The 19,462-nt window shown below is 45.3% G+C and overlaps 1 protein-coding gene across 3 annotated transcripts in view; it reads left to right on the forward strand.

The window, feature by feature from the left end:
* Positions 1–19,462, forward strand: part of EXTL3 (exostosin like glycosyltransferase 3) — a 208,354-nt gene that overhangs the window by 73,658 nt on the left and 115,234 nt on the right. For 2 of the 3 annotated variants that reach the window (XM_063123729.1, XM_063123728.1), the window contains exon 2: positions 15,520–15,645. The gene's annotated coding sequence lies outside the window, so the exon portion shown is untranslated. Of the gene's footprint in view, positions 1–11,066; positions 11,091–15,519; positions 15,646–19,462 lie in introns of those variants that run through there. The other variant, XM_063123730.1, reaches the window with a different exon arrangement.

Below are 19,462 nucleotides of genomic sequence, written 5' to 3' on the forward strand. Positions count from 1 at the left end.
AAGGTGTGTGTCGTCTCATTATAGGTCTCATGTGTGCAGTACTGCAGGTGTTGTATCCAAGAATGTAGTGAAAGCGACTTTAGTGTCCTTATGGGTGAAAGATGCTTCGTCAGGTCAAGTCATTGGAGGCCTATTAAAAAAAAGCCAATGGAGAGGTAAAGCCCACAGAGAGCAGAGATCTTCATAATGCTATTTTGGGCTGCATTAATAGAAGTATAGCTTCCAAATCACGTGAGCTACTGGTTCCTCTCTATTCAGCCCTGGTTAGGCCTCATCTAGAGTATTGTGTCCAGTTCTGGGCTCTACAATTCAAGAAGGACGCAGACAAGCTGGAGCGTGTTCAGAGGAGGGCAACCAGGATGATCAGGGGTCTGGAAACAAAGCCCTATGAAGAGAGACTGAAAGAACTGGGCCTGTTTAGCCTGGAGAAGAGAAGATTGAGGGGAGACATGATAGTACTCTTTAAATACTTCAAAGGTTGTCACACAGAGGAGGGCCAGGATCTCTTCTCGATCCTCCCAGAGTGCAGGACACGGAATAACGGGATCAAGTTAAAGGAAGCCAGATTCCAGCTGGACATCAGGAAAAACTTCCTGACTGTTAGAGTAGTACGACAATGGAATCAGTTTCCTAGGGAGGTTGTGAGCTCTCCCACACTAGAGGCCTTCAAGAGGCAGCTGGACAACCATCTGTCAGGGATGCTTTAGGGTGGATTCCTGCATTGAGCAGGGGTTGGACTCGATGTAGGCCCCTTCCAACTCTGCTATTCTTTGATTATGTGATAATGAGGAATGTTCCTAACTAAACATCTCTGTTTGCGGGAGTTGGATACCCTTGTAAGTAATGGGTTTATCTATTATTTCAGGAAGGGATGATACTTGGATTAGTGTTGGCGTATAGCAGAGCTTTCCAAACTGTGTGTCGCGACACGTTAGTGTGTCGGCTGCAGTGTGTCACGCGATCGTAACGAGAAACCTCTGAGTCTCTGTGAAATAAGCAATACCAACTTGCATGCATTTTTACGCAACAAAGGTGCCAATTAGTATGGTGCACTAGTATATCCCCCTTCCGTCGTACCCGTGTATGCACACCACGGTCGAGGGATTATACAGGGACTGCTCATGCGCAGTATGCATAATAGGGTCGAAACAGCTGATTCCGCGTCACTTCCGATGACGCGGTTACACCGGAAGTAATGCATTCGAGAAATTCCATGGGTCCAGTTTTTTGATAGAACACCGTCTCAACCGCCGCTCGATCGCAGCTCGACAAAATTGGTTCAATGTGAAAAGTCTTGGAAATGTGTGTTATAATCTTGGAAATCATATATTTTTAAAAATATAAATGAAAGGTTTTCATGAGATACGTTGTGTCCCCATACATTTCGTTATTACAATTTCTGTATGTGTCCGTATCTCTTATAAGGGGTTAGTTTAACCTCTGGTTTGCTAGTAAAACTGAATTACTGTGTCGCGAAATGATGCATGTCTAAAAAGTGTGTCACCAACATGAAAAGTTCGGAAAGCTCTGGCGTATAGTATATTCAGTGACAACTGAACGGCAATTTGCTACCGTTGGTGAACTCCCCAGAGGGTCCTAAAGAAATTCCAGAACACGTCGATTAGCCCCAGAGCTAGCTGCTGCTGTGAAAGGGGATGAAATGTCAGCATGGGGGAAATTGTAAACTTATTCATGTATTTGTCCTCTATTCGTTCAGTCTCTTCCGATTCTTCGTGACTTCATGGACCAGCCCACGCCAGAGCTCTCTGTCAGCCATCACCCTGGTTGATGTCAGACTGATGGCTTTTGAATGCAAGGAAATGTTATTGCATGTTTTCATTTGGTGGGAGAAAAAGATGATTTAATGTAAGGAACGTGATAACAGCGTTGTGAAAAACTTCCCGTAAAACTGATTGGCAGCTGGTTCAGGGCTTCTTCAACACAAGACATAATGAATGTAGCTGCTGGTGGAAGTGAACTCTAGACTACAGGAGCTTATGCCATAATAAATTTCTTAGTCCTTAAGGTGCTACAAGACCCGTTCCTGTGCAGGGCTGAGTACATCCTGTACTTTAATACAAAATTAAATTCTGTGCCAAGAGAAGTTGAATTCTACCATCTGCATAAATTTATGCAATTATCCATATATTTGCTTAGTTTATTTTCCCTCTGCTAGTCATGGGGGACGCAGCAAAGATGTTTATATGGCACTAAAGCTCCACGTCTTGACTGCTAGAAATTTGGTTCAGGATTCCCTCAGGCTTCTCAAATTCCTGGTTTCTGAGATTTCATCAGACAGCGCTCACATCCATGTTCTGGGCCTTAGGGACTAAACTTTCTCAGGATGTTATATTTTGCACTTGCTGTGTATTCCTGGACTTGCCTGGCACAGTTGTAGAACTGCAAAAAGGCCACCTGTTCGCAAAGAATGTCACTGCCCATTTTGATCCCTCTCTTCCTTAACCTTCGTCTTTTTCTATTCACCCCAGCGCTGCGTAAATTTGCACATCTTGAGTCATGATTTTGAAAAATGGGGCAGAAATTGTCTGCCAGCTATTGAACAGCTGGGCTTTGCTTAATAGGCCTAAATTAGGAGGATGATGCATCTGCCTTAGAAGCAGAATTGCACACTTTCACCAGCTCCAGAAATGTCTTAAAAGGAAGCAGAGGCTGAGGGGAAGGGCTTTTTTTTTAAAAAAAAACCCAACAACTCTATTTTGAGGTTCCAAATTGTGGCCCAGAGACAGGCAGTGAACGCTGACAAAGCTACCAAGTTATCATTTTTCATCTTTTTTTTTTTAAAACTTCCCTGGTGTCCCAGATCTTAAAACAGTTGTGCTCACAAAAACAACAGAATGAAATTTAATAGGAATAAATGCCAAGTTCTATATTTAGGAAATAGAAACCAAATGCACAGCTACAAGATGGGGGATACTTGGCTCAGCAATACTACAAACGAGAAGGATCTTGGAATTGTTGTAGATCGCAAGCTGAATATAAGCCAACAGTGCGATAAGGCTGCAAGAAAGGCAAATGCTATTTTGGACTGCGTTAATAGAAGTATAGCTTCCAAATCACGTGAGGTCCTGGTTCCTCTCTATTCGGCCCTGGTTAGGCCTCATCTAGAGTATTGCGTCCAGTTCTGGGCTCCACAATTCAAGAAGGACGCAGACAAGCTGGAGCGTGTTCAGAGGAGGGCAACCAGGATGATCAGGGGTCTGGAAACAAAGCCCTATGAAGAGAGACTGAAAGAACTGGGCATGTTTAGCCTGGAGAAGAGAAGATGGAGGGGAGACATGAGAGCACTCTCCAAAAACTTAAAAGTTTGTCACACAGAGGAGGGCCAGGATCTCTTCTCGGTCCTCCCAGAGTGCAGGACACAGAATAACGGGCTCAAGTTAAAGGAAGCCAGATTCCATCTGGACATCAGGAAAACTTCCTGACTGTTAGAGCAGTACGACAATGGAATCAGTTCCCTAGGAAGGTTGTGGGCTCTCCCACACTAGAGGCCTTCAAGAGGCAGCTGGACAAGCATCTGTCAGGGATGCTTTAGGGTGGATTCCTGCATTGAGCAGGGGGTTGGACTCGATGGCCTTGTAGGCCCCTTCCAACTCTGCTATTCTGTGATCTGCTTGCAATGCTCTTATAACCCCTTGAACGACCCAGTGCTGAATTCTGGTAAGTGCACAGCCACAGGATGGAGTTTTCAATCCCCGATTCAGGGCTCTAAATATATTTCTTGTATTCTTCTGAGGACAAGAGATTTGCTGGATCAGACTGGGGGCTCATCTAGTGTATCATCCTGTTACCAGCCAGAGTAAACAATATGGGACAAGATGGGCAAATATGTGACCTGATATATGCCACCCTGAGATCTTAATGATATAGGGCGGGATACAAATGTTTTTCAATAATAAATAAATATAAGGCAGCTCCCTATATTTCTATGTTCTACTGGAGTGAATCTTTGGTGTGGGGAGCATGTGAACTTTGGGATATGAGCTTGTGATGGAACATAGAGATGGAGGAGGCCATTTAGGAATGTCTGATCTAGATAGATCTCCTAGTCCTGGTCTGTTCTAACAGCCCCTACTATTGTGGCGTGAGCCCCTGCCAAAGGAAGTAAGGCAGGTGGCTACCAGGAGCAGGGCCTTCTCTGCTGTGGCACCCTGGCTGTGGAATGAGCTCCTTAGAGAGGTTTGCCTGGTACCTACATTGTACACTTTTAGATGCCAGATGAAGACGAGGAGGTGCAGGGAATGCTTATCAAATTTGCAGATGACGCAAAATTGGGTGGAATAGCTAATACCCTGGGAGACAGAAATAAACTTCAAAGTGATCTTGATAGGCTGGAGTGCTGGGCTGAAAATCACAGAATGAAATTTAATAGGGATAAATGCCAAGTTCTACCTCTAGGAAATGGAAACCAAATGCACAGTTACAAGATGGGGGATACTTGGCTCAGCAATACTACAAACGAGAAGGATCTTGGAATTGTTGAACAACAATTCTTCACAAGCTGAATATGAGCCAACAGTGTGATAGGGCTACAAGAAAGGCAAATACTATTGAGCAGGGGGTTGGACTCAATGGCCTTGTAGGCCCCTTCCAACTCTGCTGTTCTGTGATTCTATGACCTTTTTATTTTCTCGGCATTTTAACAGTCTATCAACTTAGTTTTAACTTTGCTGTTTTAAATTTGTATTTTAAATTTGCATTAATTTCTGCATTGCTGCTCAGTTTTATCCTGGTTGTGTTTTTATATTGCATTTTATACTATGGTTTATTCTGTTGTTTGTTTTATACTTTGAATGGTTTTCATGGTTTTATTTGTTTATCTATTTGTTGCATTTTTATACCACCCTATAGCCGAAGCGGCGGTTCACAAAAATTAAAACCATTCAAAGTATAAAACAAACAGTATAAAAACCATGTCCTGCTTGTTCATCCCTGGCCGATGGCTGGTTGGCCACTGTGTGACCGGAGTGCTGGACTAGATGGACCCTCGGTCTGATCCAGCATCAGGGCTCTTCTTAGGTTCTTATGCTATAAAATACAATATAAAAGCACAACCAGGATAAAATCAGCAGCAGTGCAGAAATACAAATGTAAAATACAAATTTAAAACACCAAGTTAAAATGTTGGGAGAATAAAAAGGTCTTCACCTGGCATCTAAAGGCATATAATGTAGGTGCCAAGCGAACCTCCTTAGGGAGCTCATTCCACAACCGGGGTGCCACAGCAGAGAAGGCCCTGCTCCTGGTAGCCACCTGCCTCACTTCCTTTGGCAGGGGCTCACGGAGAAGAACCCCTGAGTGAGACCTTAGGGTCCGGGCAGGTACATTTTAATTTTTGTAAGCTGTCCAGAGAGCGTCAGCTATTGGGCGTTATAAAAATACAATCAATCAATCAATCAAAATGTCTTTACCAAGTATCTGCATTGGGTGGGAAGAAATTACAAGACAATCTTTCTTTTAAATCTAGTTTTTTTCTTGATGGGAAGAGAAAAATGATCTGTTTCTGGGAGTGGATTCCTCTCTCTCTCTTCTCTCCTGTGGGTCATAATTCGCTGTGTTTGGTCTGAACTGCTGTAGACATTATCTGGACACATTTGGAGGTGTTGTTGTTGAAACTGTTTGCTTTTGCACGCGGCACCAAAACAAAGGGATCCCCAGGCACCACAGAAACGTGGAACTGAGCCGGTTCCCACATTCTCATCCCCCTCGTGCTCTTGTTCTTAAGGGCTTGTCTGCTTTTCTCTTTTTAAAATATTGAATCTGACCCTTGAATACCCTGAAAAGCGTTGGCAGGGAATGGGATTCCTGCCATGCATTTTTTTTGTTCTCCTAAGGAGGAATTTAAGTTAAAAGCAGAGTGGGTTTCTGGAAAGGGGAGAGGCAGCATTGAAGTCTAAAAGCTAGGGGTGTGCACGGACCCCCCCGCTCCACCCTGCAGGCCGCTCCGAAAATTTCGGATCGGCCTGCGCTGCTCCGCCCATACTCCACTCCTCTTCGCCGCGGAGCTCCGGCTCCGAATCAGAGCTCCGCAGTGGAGGGGAGTGGTGCCAGGTAAGGCTGGGAGAGGAGGGCGGGGGGGTTTACCGGGCCCTGCCGCCGTCACTGCCCGTAAGGGACCAAGGGGGAGGGGGGCCTTACCTGCCTCCGTCCGCGGTCCGTCGGCTTCTTCAATTGAGCCAGCGGTTCAGCCAGGAAGTCTGGGCCTAGACTTCCTGGTTGAACCGCGGGCTCAGTTGAAGAAGCCGAGGGACCGCGGACGGAGGCAGGTAAGGGAGAGGAGGGGGGGTTTTATCGGGCCCTGCCGCTGTCGCCGCATGGGTGACAGCGACAGCGGCAGGGCCTGGTAAACCCCACTTACCTTTCCGGCAGAGCTCCAGATCGAGGCAAAGGATCTGCCTTCACCTCAATCCTCTTCGCCATGCTCCGCCGGCCCCCCAATCCTCTTCGCCTCCGCCTTAAGGGGAGGCGAAGCACCCCGCTCCGCTTCTAATTCGCCGGTCCGATTAGAAGCGGAGCACATCCCTACTAAAAGCTATCCAACTGAAGTGAGGTTTCCATTATGGTTCATGGTACATGAAATACATGGGATTCCTTGTAAAAGTGATCACATGGTGATCCTCAGCCCAACCCTGAAGCATGGAAGAGAACCTGGCCTGAAGAAGCTCCCCAGCAACCTCCCCGAAATCAACCACCCCTTGCCTTTTGAGCGTTATGTAACCTAAGGATTGGTGAATCAGTTCTGCTTTTTCCCATGTTCAAATGTTTAAAATCTCAGCTTCTTTCTCCCCCGAATCTGAAAAACCTCGCAGATGTTGGTAAATATTTTATCAGCGACGAACTGAAAACAGAATTCTCATCTATCTTAGGGTGACCATATGAAAAGGAGGACAGGGCTCCTCTATCTTTAGCAGTTGCGTAGAGAAAGGAATTTCAGCAGGTGTCATTTGTATATATTTATTATTTATTCATTTAAAATATTTATATCTCGCCCTATATCACTAAGATCTCAGGGCGGCGTACAGATAAAAACATACAGTATAAAACAATAAATATACTCAGTTAAAAACAAATTAAACCATAATCCAGTATACAATTTAAAAGCAATAGATGCAGTTAAAACAGTTAAAACAATGTGCCAGTGAGTTTAACCATCAAAGGCTTTGTTAAAAAGCCTTGTTTTTACTTGGCGTCGAAATGCAATCAATGTTGGTGCCCATCGGGCCTCCAAGGGGAGGGCATTCCACAGTCGGGGTGCCACCACAGAGAAAGCCCTCTCTGGAGAACTTGGTGAAATTCCCTCTTCATCACAGCAGTTAAAGCTGCAGGAGCTATACTAGAGTGGCCAGATTTAAAAGAGGGCAGGGCACCTGCAGCTTTAACTGTTGTGATGAAGAGGAAATTTCACAGGTTCCCCGTATATACAAATGACACCTGCTGAAATTCCTTTTTCAATACAACTGTTAAAGATACAAGAGCCCTGTCCAGCTTTTCATATGGTTACCCTAATCTAGCTGCACGAGCCAAATTCAACAGGTACAGTTATTGCAACCTGGAGAAGGGTTTTTTGATGTATTTGTCTGCCATGTAGCTGGTAAAGACGAGGACTGTATCAGAAAAAAAAGAGGTGGCAACCTTAATTCAGCCCTAACAGGGTTGAATACACAGGGTTTCAAACCCAGACTTTTAAGAGCAAAGCTTTCAAAGCCCTTGACAAATCTGTCTGTTTTAGTTTCTCACACACTCATTTTTTAAATAAGTTTCACATTCTTTTTTGTTCCGAATATGAAGTACTTTCTCGATTTCGATAAATTCTTATCAAAACTGAACTGGAACAAAATTCTCACCCATCTTAGATTTGCCATGGCATGCGCTGGGCACGGTTCCACAGCCTTTTTGAAAATTCAGCCCCTGATCAGAGGTTTCTATGTGACATCTGTAGGAAAGGAAAGGAACCTCTCGTGCAAGCACTGAGTCATTACTGACTCTTGGAGGGACGCCAGCTTTCGCTGATGTTTTCTTGGCAGGCCTTATAGCGGGGTGGTTTGCCGTTGCCTTCCCCGGCCATTATTACCTTTCCCCCAGGTAGCTGGGTACTCATTTTACCGACCTCGGGAGGATGGAAGACTGAGTCGACCCGAGCTGGCTGCCTGAAACCAGCTTACGCTGGGATCGAAAGGCTGTGGGGGAGAGTTTCGGCTGCAGAAACTGCTGCTTTACCGCTCTGCGCCATACGAGGCTGTACCCGGGCATTATAGGTTACTCATGGCTTAAACAACCCACAGTTAACCTACAATTAGTAGTTAGGTTAGCAATAGTTTGTTTAACCTCCAAACAACCCATAGTGTCTAGTTTCAGACTATTTGGCCCAATTGGGGGGGTTAATAATCAAAATGGCTGTGGAATATGCCCAGCACGTGTTATGGCAAATCGTGGCTTAATTAATTAACCTATGCTTCGTTGCTGTTATGTGTGAACCGGGTCAGTTTCCCTTTCACTGATAGAGGATATGAGCTGGGATAGGTTGACATCAGATTTTATAAAAAGATCTCAAGGAGAAGCGGGGGCTGTGCGGAGGTTAAGGAAATCTGGCTATTTGTGACATGAGAAAGAGAGAGAATATGCCAGACGTGGAGAGTAGGAAACCCCTGTTATGGACCCCAGGCATTTATTTATTTATTTATTTATTTATTTATTTATTACATTTTTATACCGCCCAATAGCCGAAGCTCTCTGGGCGGTTCCCATCTGTAACTTTTGGTTTGCTTTGCTTTGAATGACCCTTTGCTGCTTGAGTATATATTAAATAGTTCAGTTTTGAGGTGCTCTGTTTTGATTGCAGTTGCATTTTTATGGTTGCATGGTGCCCCAGAGAACCCTTCTAAGGAACGGAAGGTGGAGTATAAATGAATTGTATAAAAAAACAATGCGAAAGTGATGGATTGGAGAAGTTTCTGCTCATTAGAGAGAGCAGGCTAGCAAATCCATCTTCACAACAACCCCATGTGGTAGGCTAGGACAACACATGCTTGAATTCCTTGATTTAGATTAGATTGTTTTCTTCACATCCTTTTGTGTAGAGGTAGCCTTAACTTAAGTTATCAACAGCCTGGAATGGTTTAAAGAATTTTATCTCATTATAAGGTTGAGGGGGAGTAAATTCTACCAAAGAAAGGAATGTGTTTGGTTTTCTACTTATTATTGGAAAGCACGGCATACTCTACATGTTCCTGGTACTTCAGGATTACAAGGGCTGTTGTAAGACGTGGAAGGAAACTGTTGGGTCAAGAGGCTCTTTAACAAAATAAATAAATAAATTAGGGATTAGCACACGGATCAGGTATATGGAACTGGGCTTAAAATGAAAAACAAGGATTCCGACTGGTATGTTCATATCCGCTGAGCTAAGCTCTGCTTTGCAATTCCGTCACCAACTTTTTCTGCCGGGGTTGGTTCACTCCAGATTGATTAGCTTTCAAGGGATGGTTTAGCTAACAAGCGAACCCTGGAAATCTAGAAACCAGCAGATTGGATGCACGGTCACAGTGCATCGAAAAGAAAACTGCCAATATCACGCTGCCCTTATACACATCTGTGGTGTGACCACCCTTGGAGTGCTGTGTACGGTCGTGGTCACACCGCACCTTGAAAAAGATATTTCAGAGCTGGAGAAGGTGCAGAAATGGCCAACCAAAATGATCAAGGGGAGCAACACCCCTAGGAAGAGAGATTGCAATATTTGGGGCTCATTAGCATATTTTTAAAAAGCGAGTAAGGGGAGATGTGATAGAGGTGTACAAAATTATGCATGTTGTAGATAAGGTGGAGAGGGAGAGATATTTTGCCTCCCTCTTCCATAATACTCAAAGCCAGTGGGGTCATCCTATGAAGCTGAACGGTGGGAGATTTAGGAGAGATTTTAAAAAGTCCTTCTTACACAGAGCATAGACAAACTATGAAATTTGCTACTACAAGATGTAGAATTGTAGAGTTGGAAGGGGCCTATAAGGGGCCTATAAGGCTATCGAGTCCAACCCCTTGCTCAACGCAGGAATCCACCTCAAAGCGTCCCTGATGGCCACCAATCTTGATGGCTTTAAAAGGGGGTTAGATAAATTCATGAAGGGCAAGGCTATCAGAGGTTAAGTGCGGGTTGTTGCTGTTCCGTGGGTTGTCGTGTTGTCTGAATGCAGCGTGTTTGGGCATGGTGGATTCTTAACCATGCCATGGCACAGAGAAAACAGACATGAAGCGGAATTAAGCCATGTATGAACTGCAAATGTAAACAAAAGCAGCAGCGCACATTGGCTGGGCTCACGTAACATGCCAACCCACCGTGGGTTATATTGTCTGAATGTGTTTTCTGCAGGATGGTTTAACATGCCTAGATGCAGCGTGTTTTCTGAACCAATGTGAACCCCCCAGAGAGCTTCGGCTATTGGGCGGTATAAAAATGTAATAAATAAATAAATAAAATAAATAAATAAATTTCTGCAGGGTGACTTGTTAACCATGCAGTGTGGGTTATTTTATCTTGTGCGAGGTCTTTAAACTTCATTTTACGCTGCTCTGCAGATTTTTTAAAAAAGGGGTTTACTGATGTTACTTTTCTTTTAGGCACTCAGATTGCCTGTGGAGCTTTAGCAACTTAGATGCACTGACCGTATTTTAAGGCAAGGGTGTCATCTTTATTCCGCTGACGGGCCTCTACAGGGCTTGATGGATTGTTTCTCTGCCCAGTCCAAAAAAAAAGCATTTTTCTTGCTTACTTGCTAACCAGACTATGCATCGAATATCTTTAGTCCTCTTTCCTGTAAGTTTTCCTTTCCTAAATTCCTGGCATGTTTTCTTTTTATTGCTCTCAGAACCTGTTCTGTATTCTCAGACTCGCTGCTTAATAGCAGTTTTCTAGAAGGTTGTTTCCTGTTTGTTTTCTTTTGCAGACCTTCTGCCAGAGTTAGTGCAATGATCTCAAACTGATACGTCCTCCCTGCCTTTTAAAGCATGGCCTGTTACTGGAGTAACACTGAGATAGGAACAAAAAGGGTTATGCTGGATCAATTCCAAGCTAAAAGGTGATTGCCTGCAAGATTCTGTAAAATTTACTCAGTTTCCACTAGTTAAGAACATAAGAAGTGCCCTGATGCTGGATCAGACCAAGGGTCCATCTAGTCCAGCACTCTGTTCACACAGGGGCCAACCAGCCATCGGCCAGGGATGAACAAGCAGGACATGGTGCAACAGCACCCTCCCGCCCATGTTCCCCAGCAGCTGGTGCACACAGGCTTACTGCCTCAAATACTGGAGATAGAACACAACCATCAGGGCTAGTAGCCATGGATAGTAGGGGTGTGCACAGACCCCCCCACTCCGCTTCACTTGCAGATCCGCCATTTTCGGATCGGCCCGCTCCGCCCCGCCCCCACTCTGCCTGTGCCCACTCCGCTCCGCTCGGAGCTCCGGATCCGGATTGGAGCTCCGTTCCCCCCCCATGGGGCAGTTTACCGGGCCCTGCCGCCGTCGCCACCCATGCGGCGACGGCGGCAGAGCCCGGTAAGGGGGAGGGTGGCCTTACCTGCCTCCGTCCGCGGTCCATCGCTGTCTTCAATTGAGCCCGTGGTTCCACCAGGAAGTCTGGGCCGCAAGCGGCCCAGACTTCCTGCTGGAACCATGGGCTCAATTGAAGGCGCTGACGAACCGCGGACAGAGGCAGGTAAGGGAGAGGAGGGCGGGGGGGTTACTGGGCCCTGCCGCCATCGCCACCCATGCAGCGACGGCGGCAGAGCCTGGTAAGGGACCAAGGGGGAGGGGGGGCCTTACCTGCCTCCGTCCGCGGTCCGTCGCCATCTTCAATTGAGCCCGTGGTTCCACCAGGAAGTCTGCTGGAACCACGGGCTCAATTGAAGACACTGACGGATCACGGACGGAGGCAAGTAAGGGAGAGGAGGGGGGTTTTACCAGGCCCTGCTGCTGTCGCCGCATGGGCGACAGCAACAGCAGCAGGGCCCGGTAAACCCCACTTACTTTTCCGGCGGAGCTCCGGATCGAGGCAAAGGATCCGCCTTCACCTCAATCCTCTTCGCCACGCTCCGCCGGCCCCACAATCCTCTTCGCCTCCGCCTTAAGGACAGGCGAAGCCCCCCGCTCCGCTCTTGCTTCTCCGGTCCGATTAGAAGCGGAGCACATCCCTAATGGATAGACTTCGCCTCCAGGAATTTACCCAACCCTCTTTTGAAGCCATCCAAATGGGTGGCCCTCACTACATCTTGTGGTAGTGAGTTCCATAGTTTAACTCTGCGCTGTGTGAAGAAGTCCTTCCTTTTATTTGTCCTGGATCTCCCACCCATCAGCTTCATGGGATGACCCCGGGTTCTAGTATTTTGAGAGAGAAAGAAAAATGTCTCCCTATCACAACCAGTTATTTCGTCTGGCTAGCACGAGCACAAATATTTGTTGTACTTCTGCGAACCTCAGGGTGCCGCCGGGCATGCTAAAACTTCCTCCTTGTTTCCCCGTGGGCTTGTTTTGACTCCAGTTCTGTCGGCACTCACAGTCCAATTTAGCTACGAGAGGAAGTGGTGGTGAGCAGTAGAGCCGTGCCTTCAGTGTGCATTACTGATTTCTTCTGGGAGATTCAGAGGGAACAATTCCCTAAAGGGATGTAGATTTAATGTTCATTCTGTTAACAGCTGCTAGATTGACTGTCGTTTAAACACTGGAAAATCCAGGAGTCTCAGTTACCAGTGGATGAATAGTTTCACAGCAAATGGGAGACTTTTAATACTGGCAAGGAAACGTTCGTTGCATAAAACAGGGAGAATGACATATGTAAAAGAGCACTTTTGTTTCCCTCCTGGAATGGGAGATTTAATGCCAGTCACTGCTCTATTATTATTATTATTATTATTATTATTATTATTGCAGTTTGTGAAAAAATAACACATAAGTATTTATTTTATTTTTTATTTATTGCACTTATATACTGCTCCTATAGCCAGGGCTCTCTGGGCAGTTTACAGAAATTCTAAAATTAAGATTAAAACGAGTATACAAAATTTAAAATTCTAAAACAGAGAACATACACACATAAAGCATTAAAAACCGTTAAAAAATTAAACATGTGGGTGATTAAGATGTGCCGCCATATGCCCGGGGCAAAGAGGAAAGTCTTAACCTGGCGCCGGAAAGATAGCAGCGTTGGTGCCAGGCGAGCCTCATCAAGGAGATCATTCCACAGTCTGGGGGCCACCACTGAAAAGGCCCTGTCCCTCGTTGCCACACTCCGAGCCTCTCTCGGGGTAGGCACCCGGAGGAGGACCTTAGATGTTGAACGTAGTGTCTGGGTATAAGGCAAAGATGAGCCACTAGTATTTAGTGCTATATTAAAATCATTCCACTGGCTGCCAATTAGTTTCCAGGCAAAGTACAAAGTGTTGGTCATTACCTTTAAAGCCCTAAATGGTTTGGGTCCAGGTTACCTGCGGGATCGCCTTCTCCCATACAGTCCACCCTGCACACTCAGGTCCTCTGGGGTGAACTTACTTCAGTCAGGTAAAACTAGGCTGACATCAGTTTCCCAGAGGACCTTTTCTTCTGTCGCCCCCAGATTATATCAACTTCTCCTGTTAACCTTCAAAGCTTTTCACGGTCTAGCTCCTTCCTATCTCTCCTCTCTCATCTCACACTATTGCCCCGCTCGTGCTCTTCGCTCCTCTGATGCCATGTTTCTCGCCTGCCCAAGGGCCTCTATTTCCCTTGCTCGGCTCCGTCCATTTTCTTCTGCTGCCCCTTACGCCTGGAACGCTCTTCCAGAACATTTGAGAACTACAAGTTCAATCGCAGCTTTTAAAGCTCAACTAAAAACTTTTCTTTTTCCTAAAGCTTTTAAAACTTGATGTTGTGCAGACTTTATACTGTTAGTTTTACCCTACCCAGTGCCTGTTTACCCTACCCTGTGCCTGTTTGCATTCTCTTCCCCTCCTTATTGTTTCATTATGATTTTATTAGAATGTAAGCCTATGCGGCAGAGTCTTGCTATTTACTGTTTTACTCTGTACAGCACCATGTACATTGATGGTGCTATATAAATAAATTAATAATAATAATAATAATAATAATAATAATAATAATAATAATAATAATAAATTGTGGAACGGCCTGCCGGAGGAGATTCGTAAAATTAACTCTCTGCGTGATTTTAAGGCAGCTTTAAAGACTAGCCTTTTCCAGCAGGCCTATCCAGATCAATGTAAAATCAAGAATTTTTAAGATGTATTGATTCCTGTTCTAATGTTGCTCCCCGCCTCGATCCAAAGGGAGAGGCGGGTAATACATTATTATTATTATTATTATTATTATTATTATTATTATTATTATTTGGTGGAAATTCATTTCACACACAACTGATTCTGAGATGTTGACATATATGTCGAACACAGCTAGGCATATATGGACTGTACAAAATTTCCGATATAGAATAAATTTATAGTAAAGTTACAATAATATCAAGAATTTAAAAATGCAATAAGGGCAATAAGCTTCACTCCATTGTTTTCTTAATTTTTAAAAAAAATATTATTATTATTACTATTATTCATTTAGGGGAGGGGGATATATTATTGAAAGAACTGGGCATGTTTAGCCTTGAGAAGAGAAGATGGAGGGGAGACATGAAAGCACTCTTCAAATACTGAAAAGGTTGTCACACAGAGGAGGGCCAGGATCTCTTCTCGATCCTCCCAGAGTGCAGGACACGGAATAACGGGCTCAAGTTAAAGGAAGCCAGACTCCAGCTGGACATCAGGAAAAACTTCCTGACTGTTAGAGCAGTATGACAATGGAATCAGCTACCTAGGGAGGCTGTGGGCTCTCCCACACTAGAGGCCTTCAAGAGGCAGCTGGACAACCCTCTGTCAGGGATGCTTTAGGGTGGATTCCTGCCTTGAGCAGGGGGTTGGACTCGATGGCCTTGTAGGCCCCTTCCAACTCTGCTATTCTATGATTCTATGATCATACTGTATTATATTTTAAAGTTTGTGATATGTTGAATATATGAAAATCTTTAATAAAAACATTTTAAAAAAAATATTATTATTTTCTATTATTATTTTCCATTATTGTGATTTTGTATTTAATGTTGTTCCCGGCCTCGATCCAGAGGGAGAGGCGGGTAAGAAATAAATGTTCTATTCTATTTATAAATATAGTTTTCCTTAGAGTGGTTGCTCTTTGACCCACGTGTATGATCCGGTTTGTTTTCCTGCCCGAAGTGTGTGGCTCAGTTTGTGTCTTTAGTGTATAATAATTGGATCATTGTCATCATCAAGAAATATAATTGGGGAAGGCTCTGGATGGAGCTTGTTAAACCAGGGACAGAGAGACCCACCACATGCTTTTGACTGCTGTTCAAGCAGACAAAATTCCTGACTCATTCTAGTTGCCGTTTGCATTTCTCAGAGAAAACCCTCTCATAATCTGTCTCTGCTTTGTTCTACCTTTCCACAGCTGGTCTCGCTGATCATCTGTAAAACCTCTTCCTGGTGACGACGGCGTCTAATGGCATTAAACTTTGCATAGCGACTGACCCAATTTACGGATGGTTCCAGGCTGCAGGCTGGCCACAGAATTGTGGTAAGGCGGCAATTCTCTGTCTTGATAAAAACCAATGTTTGAAGTTTTCTTTTAGTTTCGTCTGCCTTTATTCAAAAACGCGACTGGCTTTTTCGAGCCGTTTGCATCGCCGTCAACAAAATGCACACACGTTCTGGAAACACATCTTTGCAGTGTATTTGACTTTCTGTTGGATCATCAACAGTTCTACCCTGATAATTTTTAAAGCGCATCATTAGTTGTTATAGGTACCTATTTGCATTCCCTCTAAAATAAAAGTGTTCAGATTTAATCTGAGGGCTCTGCGACAATGGGCTCTTCAACAATGGAACCAGTTACCTAGGGTGGTTGTGGGCTCTCTCACATTAGAGGCCTTCTGGACAACCATCTATCAGGGATGCTTTAGGGTGGATTCCTGCGTTGGCCTCGATGGCCTTGTAGGCCCCTTCCAACTCTGCTATTCTATGATTCTATGATACCCAGGAGGCAAAGCCGTCACCAGCACACGGAGCCACCCAGAGGAAACCAGATTCCGGCTGGACATCAGGAAAAACTTCCTGACTGTTAGAGCAGTACGACAATGGAATCAGTTACCTAGGGAGGTTGTGGGCTCTCCCACCCTAGAGGCTTTCAAGAGGCAGCTGGACAACCCTCTGTCAGGGATGCTTTAGGGTGGATTCCTGCATTGAGCAGGGGGTTGGACTCGATGGCCTTGTAGGTCCCTTCCAGGTCTGCTATTCTATGATTCTATGATTTCCCACCCTCCGTGCAACAGTTACTCCATGAAACTGTTATATAGAGCCTTGTATTTTGAAACATTGCCCTAGGTAGGAGAGTTGTAAAGGCTGTGTTTTTTTAAATTACCGTATATACTTAATTTTTTTAAAAAAAGAAATAATTGTTGATGTTAGCCTTCTTAGACAACTGATCGAAAAGATCTGAACGTGTTGAATAAGTATTTTCAGAAGGGCAACCGCATTGGTATTTTGCAGCAAAATAAACATGTTGACCTTAAAGCTCAACAGGTTTATTGTGGCATAAGCTTTCGTGGACTAGCGTCCACTTCAGCAGGTGCTTATAGTAAATAAAAATAAAAATTAGGTGAGTATTGGATATTCATGGAGGAGAAGTCTGTCAATTTCTATTAGCTGCAAGAGGTAGAAACTGCAACAAAATGTTGCAGTGCGGAGTGCTTCAGTTTAGGATACTCCATTTCATTTCACTTCTCAATTTTCTGTTGTTTTTTTTCCTGGTCCTCCCCATAGTCAATGTTAGAACACAGGAAGGGCCCGGATGCTGGATCAGACCAAGGGTCATAGAATCATAGAATAGCAGAGTTGGAAGGGGCCTACAAGGCCATCGAGTCCAACCCCCTGCTCAATCCAGAAATCCACCCCAAAGCATCCCGGACAGATGGTCCATCTAGTCCAGCACTCTATTCACACAGTGGCCACTCAGCTTACGACCAGGGAACCACAAGCAGGACACAGTGCAACAGCACTCTCCCACCCATGTTCCCCAGCAACCGGTGCACCTCGGATACTGGAGATGGCACAGAGTCGTCGGGGTTAGTAGCCACTGATAGCCTTCTCCTCCAGGAATTTATCCAATCCTCTTTAAAGCCATCCAAATGGGTGGCCATCTCCACATCTTGTGGTAGTGAGTTCCATAGCTTTCTGTGTTCATTGGGCAAGTTCCCCTCTTAGTTTTTTTCCCCCCTTCTGAAGATTTGCTGATTCCTCCCCCTTGTGTATTGGTAGTGCCATTTTGGTTACATAAGCAATGGCACTCGCAGCCTGAACATTGGAAACAGAAGGATTTATGACAGCTCAATGAAATCTCTATATTCAGGAGCAGAATATCAGATGCTGGGGGCAGACAGCAGAGGGTGGCCGTTGCTTTCACGTCTAGCAGCGCAGAACAGACCCCGTTCCTACCCAGAGAATTGCAGTGTGCACAAAATGGGTCAGGCAGAGACGAAGGGGGTCAGGGCAGGGTTGCTTGGGGCAGAGAGCTTATAAGGAGGGGGATTGGACTGACACAGACAGAGAGGAGGATGTTCAGTGAGCAGCATGGCAAGCGAGAAGGCGGGCATGGGGAGAGGTCTTTGGATAACTTGACTGGAGAGGAGAGAATAAGGAAAAGGCAGGTAAGGGGTAGTGACAGCTGAGCAGGATTTGGTGGTGGTGAAGCGTAGGGATCTCCAAGGTATTTGGGATGATAAACAGCAGAGGGTTATTATTATTATTGTTGTTGTTGTTGTTGTTATTACTATATCCGTGTGGTGTAGTGGCTAAGGTGTTGGACTGGGAGTCGGGAGATCCGGGTTCTAGTCCCCACTCGGCCATGGAAACCCACTGGGTGACTTTGGGCCAGTCGCAGACTCTCAGCCCATCCCACCTCACAGGGTTGTTGTTGTGTGGATAACATGAAGAGGAGGAGGATTATGTACGCCGCCTTGGGTTCCTTGGAGGAAAAAAAGGCGGGATATAAATGTAATAAAATAAATAATTATTATTATTTACATTTATATACCGCCCCATAGCCGAAGCTCTCTGGGCGGTTTACAGAAGTTAAAAGCAGCGAACATTAAAAACAAATGTAGAAAATTTAAAACCATCAAAAGCATAAAATACAAACAAAAACCAGACAGTTAGCGGAAAAGAGGGAAGAATGTCTAGCATGCTGTGAAGAGGGCCGTGAGGGGAGAGTTTTAGCAGGAAGGTTGGACTCGATGGCCTTGTAGGCCCCTTCCAACTCTGCTATTCTATGATTCTAAGGCAGCCTTCCTCAACCTGGGGCGCTCCAGATGTGTTGGACTGCATCTCCCAGAATGCCCCAGCCAGCTGGCTGGGGCATTCTGGGAGATGCAGTCCAACACATCTGGAGTGCCCCAGGTTGAGGAAGGCTGTTCTAAGGGCAGGGATGAAGGAACTTGGAAAGGAAACAGAGAAAGCAGCAGCAGGACCTTGATCTAACGGCATAATCTAACAGCAGGACCCTGACCTAACTGTTAATGCCGTTAGATCATTTTTGTGGACTTAAGTGCTCCGGATACCCTGTAAAACGTTAGGAGTGATCTTGGGCGTCTCCCCATTCACTTTTGAGTTTGTTGGTCTGTTTTGCGCATTCTGGTTTTCGTTGATGTTTACGAGGCTGCCGTTCCCTGCCGCTGCCTCATCTGCTTCTGAGCGAAGAGAGGGCTGCCGCCACCGAGCGAATGTCATCCGTGGTTGTTTTGCTGTGGCTTTGATTCCCTTGCTGATGGTTTCGGGAAGGAAGCTGCCCACTTCCTTCCCTCCGCTCTTATGGAATTCTGAGAACTGTAAAACCCTTGAATTGACCACGTAGAATCCAGATGTTCTGTCCAGGGGCAGGAAGCCGGAGCGCTGCCCCTTGCGTTGGCAGCCTAAAAATAACTGTCTTGACTTGCAGGCTTCGGCTGCCAGATGCATGCTGGTCCTCAGAAGCAAGAGCCTGTTGGGATGACCTCCTAGTTTTCTCTCTTCGTTTTATTGTGATATTGCAACAGCCCGAGACACCCTGCGAGCTGTGGACTTCAGAAGGATTTGCTTTCAAAGAGATTATTCCGGCCCCCCAAAGGGTTTGCAATGTAAATTTTTAGAAAGAATCAACAGGGAAGGGGGAAAAGGCAACAGAAGGGGAATGGTAACACAGGCCAGGTTTATCTTAGTGCAAGGCTAGCCTTCCCTGAGACGGTGCCCTCCAGATGTTTTGGGCTACAATTATTGGCCATGCTGTCTGGCCCCCCCAAAAAAACATCTGGAGGGCACGAGGCTGCGGAAGATATGGCTAGGCAGATGAAATTGCTACCCAG

Source organism: Elgaria multicarinata, chromosome 4 (genome assembly GCF_023053635.1).
Source record: "Elgaria multicarinata webbii isolate HBS135686 ecotype San Diego chromosome 4, rElgMul1.1.pri, whole genome shotgun sequence".
Taxonomy (NCBI): Eukaryota; Metazoa; Chordata; class Lepidosauria; order Squamata; family Anguidae; genus Elgaria; species Elgaria multicarinata.